At 32.9% G+C, this 4,420-nt stretch overlaps 1 long non-coding RNA gene across 4 annotated transcripts; it reads right to left on the reverse strand.

Annotated features, from left to right (window-relative positions):
• LOC110267128 lies at nt 254-4,206 on the reverse strand. Of its 4 annotated transcripts, none has more exons than XR_002354477.1 (5): nt 3,597-4,206; nt 2,518-3,418; nt 1,900-2,116; nt 647-1,737; nt 254-511 (listed from the first exon to the last, which is right to left on the reverse strand). It is a non-coding gene; the product is annotated as an uncharacterized LOC110267128 (long non-coding RNA). The 4 variants fall into 4 exon arrangements; XR_002354476.1 differs by having other exon boundaries at nt 2,518-3,387; nt 3,472-4,206; XR_002354475.1 differs by having other exon boundaries at nt 2,518-2,591; nt 3,302-4,176.

The following is a 4,420-nucleotide window of genomic DNA, read 5'->3' on the forward strand; positions in this document are numbered from 1 at the left end:
ATCAAATATATCATATAATTTTTATAAGGTTTAATTACCCTGTTGGTTCCTATAGTTTTGCGAAATTGTTAATTAGGTCCCTGTACTTTTTTTCTTTTTAATTGAGTTCTTGCACCAAATTTTTTTTTAATTGGGTCCCTACACTTTTTTTCCTTTTATTTAGGTCCCTGCACCATTTTTTTAGTTAGGTCCTTATAAAATTAAGCCAATTACTGCTAAGAGGGACCTAATTGAAAAAAAAATTTAGTGCAGGAACTCAATTAAAAGGAAAAAAAGTATAGGGACCTAATTGAAAATTTTGCGAAACTATAGGGACTAACAGAGTAATTAAACCTTTTTATAATTCATACATTGTCATCAAAAATCAAAAGTCATAACCCACAGAAATTTGAGCAATCAAGAGAAATGTATGTCACTAAACTGTAGAGCCAAATTACACCAGCCAACCCCATCCCATTCCCATGATTCTTGCAAATCCCCAGTTAGCATATGCTACTATGAAAGTTGCTACCTGTCAATTTCAGAAATTACAAAAGTCAACACATGAGAAATTCAAGACTATTTGATAGAGCAGCTCCTAAGGTAGTGTTTTGTTTTTGTTCTTGGATAAAGTCTTTCTTTAATTTCAAACTATTTCTTCACTTACCTAAAATTCTGACAGCATATATATAGCATCAGTGAGGACAATATCAGAAGCACATCTATAGCATCAGCAACAACAATTCCAATATTAAGAAAAATCTTCAACATCTGAGCAAGAGAATAATCATACTTAGACCAATTAAAGTTCCCTAAAATCGATTCTCTTTCAAGGTTTCCATGGGCCATCTAATTAGGCATAAAAAATATTATCAAAATGCATGATAACTAGTTGTTCACCATGCAGTAATCTTTTTGTGAAGAACACATCATTAGTTTTCATACAGATGTTATCATGTAACAATGTTGGAGTAATTTGTTGTTTTTTGATGTTCCATTGGAAGGATTTTCAGTTTACTTAAAAGATTTAAGCTGAAACTGTTCATGCATATTTTATTTTGTCAAAGAGACCTAACCATAAGCAAAAACAAAGTGTGAATTTTAAAACCCTAAAAAAATGAACTAAGGTTAAGAGAATGCACAAATATGCATATGGCCTAAATGCAACAAATATAGGAAAGTCCATCTATGCAAGTAATAGTGATATGGTTCAAGATTTTTAACGTGAAATTGAGTATATTAAGCAAATGAAGATATTGCAGCTAAGATGCAATTCATAGAAATACCAAATCATGTGCTTTACATGAAGAATCTAATGCTAGAATAGCATTTTGAAACCCAAATAACAAAAAATGACAAATGTTTGAGCAAACATGAAAACTAATGCCTTCAATCAATCTATATCCAAATGAAAAGTGAAAGTAAATAATAACCTTCCCTAACAAAAAAAAAAGACACAACCAAGTAATTGAACAAAATGATAGAGAAACTTATAAGCATATCTAGCAAGAAAAATAATATACATTCGATTTTCAAATTGTTCTTGATATTGGCCTAAAATGAAATGAATTCCCAACTCAATCAAAAAGGAAAACAGTAGCACCCAAGAATTGACACATCACATGATCAAACTTCAAGACATGCAAGATTCTTTGGATTCATTTGTCGCCTTCTATGCAAATAGTCTATAGAGGAGAGCTCTTTGGAAGATGCAATGTTCTGGTTTCTTTCATCCATCTTGGAGTTGGTTTAAAGTACCTGAGAGCATTGAATACAAAATGGTATAAACAATAATGAATAAAAAATATTGAAAGAATGAAACAAGAACAACCAAATCAGGCTAAATGCACATATCATCAGTTCACAAAAGAAAAATGAAGTAAATAGAGATGTAACTAAGGTAGCGATAAATTAACTAACCATCTGCAGGGAGCCAGGAGAAAAAAAGTATTACAAACCAATACTAGAGTGAAGATTAACAAATGCGCCAGTGCTTTCAACACAATAAACTTTGTCACTAAATTGATGGCTTTCAAATGGATCACGTGGAAGAGAAGATTGACAGAAAGACTCCTTCCTCATAATATCCCTGTTAGCATGGTGTTTCTCAAGTCGAGAACGTGTAGCCGAATCCTCACTGAAATTTCAGAATGAAATTAGGAACCCTGTTGGAGAAATTACTTCCAATAAGTAAAAGAGTAATTTAGTAAGAACTTGTCTAAGTGAAAGAGTGATATTAATACCAAAGAAGAAGAATAACATAGAAACTAAGAAGAAAAATTACCATCAAACCATTAGAATATAATCAGAATTTTGCATTCTAGCATGACCTCGGGATTGTATGAAATTACAAATTGTGAGACATGGGTCAAATCTAATAACTAAATTGCAACTTTAAACATCTAAACCCTCTTAAAGAATGGATATTGCAATAATGATATTGACTTGCATAGTAATAATTTCTTTAATATAAATGAGAGAAAAAAATCTTTTGGATTATTATAATAATAAAGTGAATTATCTAAGAAAACAACTTACCAATCCCATACAAAATTCCTCCACAATTTCATTTTGCTTTTTCCTTGTTTGATTTTGCAATCTGTGATGGTTTCCTGCCGTGTGTTTAGTAGTTCAGTTGTTGACATTTGGAAGCAAAGCATTTAGTAAATGCTTAAGGGAAACAACAGTGAAATGAAAAGAAATAACACAAATATTTAAACTGAAGATACACCTTCAAACATTAAAAAAAAGTACAATGTTCCTCTACAGTAAATGTGAAAATGTAGGAAGCTATATATGCATATCTGAATAAATTTATGTGCTGTAACAAAACAAATTCTTTCAGATATGTAACTCCGTTTTGCATTTGAAATAAAAGGATCCATTTCATCATCTCTCTCAGTAATCTGGAGGTCCCACAAAAAAGTAAAATAAACCGTTTGCTTAGCATAAGCACATGCTTCATCTTTGAATCATTAAACAAGATTACCAAACCTTATAAAAGTTCACCATTATGTTTCAGTTACTCTCTTTTTAGGTTTTGAAGTTTGATATTAATTATAACATTTTAAATAATTTCAAAAATATTTTAGAATTTTGGATTAACTGGTTTAGTAACTTGGTGTTGCAAGTTATTATGATATTTTAAATACTCCTACAATGTTTTTCTTGATCCATTCGAGATAAAACTAAGAACATTTACGACGACAGCCATACTATTTCCCAATTATATGCTCTACACAAGTCCACAATTCATTTTGCCAGTTCACAACCTAAGAGCTAAGAATTTTGGAGAAAGAAAAACTATAATTAAATCTAAAACCTTCATTCAAGTTGTTCTCAATGAACTGTGCTCGAGATCTCGATCGATTATTTTCACGAAGCTTCCTTCCATGGAACAAGCATTCTCTGTTTCTTCCGACTAGATCATGAATTTGATCTAAAAGTATGAAGAGGAAGAAAAACTCAAAAGAAGAAGATGAAGTAGATTACCTATTAAAAGTGACAAAGAAAGCAGAACCACGTCGTAGAAGCTCGCTAAAGGCAATAGCAGCAGCATTGCTTGTGGCAGAGAGGTGATAAACAAAGGCAGCAAGAAAATGAGTGGCGGTGCTAACCTTCAGATCAAAGTCAGTACTAAATTGCAGAAGCTCATTGAAGGCAGCAACACGATGTTGCTTGATGTGGCGAAAAGATGAACAACGGTGGTGAAATAAGCATCAGCGACAAACCTTCATATTGAAACCAGATCATGAACTAGATTAGTAACTTGCTGAAGGCAACAGCAATGACGTTTCTTGCAACAGCAAGGATATGAGCTATGACGAGGGGATAAGCAGTAGCGAAGAGATAAATGACAGTGGCAGGAGATGAATGGTGGCAAGAGATTAGGGTTTATTGCCGGAGCAGTCATTGGAGTAGATTATCACCGGAGCAGAGCATAGATCGTCATTTTTGGGTTTCAATGGTGGCAGGCTAGCAGTGTTAGTTTCACCAGATCTGGGTTTTTTGGTTTTAGTAATAGTAGTGTCGCTGTGTCTTAGGGTTCCTGTTGTAGGAGAAGAATTTTGGTCTTATTTTTAATAATAGGTCCCGATAATGGTGGTTTAAAACCGCCAGAATCATTAAAAACTACCATTTTATACAAATTAATTATGGCAACACTATAAAATGCCACAATATCCAAATATTACAACAATTTTTTAAAACTACCGTAATATAAATGCCATTTTAATTCCTTTTTTAGTAGTTAGTCCAAACAAGGAGGATGTGAGTGGTACATGAATACCTTGAAGGGTTTATTAAGAGATATGTTGGAGTAGACCCATGAGGTTCAGGAAGGACCTTTGGCTTCAACATTGTGATGACGGTTGTAGGTATGGTCACATGACCACGAATTTGTTAGAATGCATCAATGTTGTCCTAAAAACGCGATATCTAC

The sequence above is a fragment of the Arachis ipaensis genome, chromosome B09 (genome assembly GCF_000816755.2).
Source record: "Arachis ipaensis cultivar K30076 chromosome B09, Araip1.1, whole genome shotgun sequence".
NCBI classification, from domain to species: domain Eukaryota; kingdom Viridiplantae; phylum Streptophyta; class Magnoliopsida; order Fabales; family Fabaceae; genus Arachis; species Arachis ipaensis.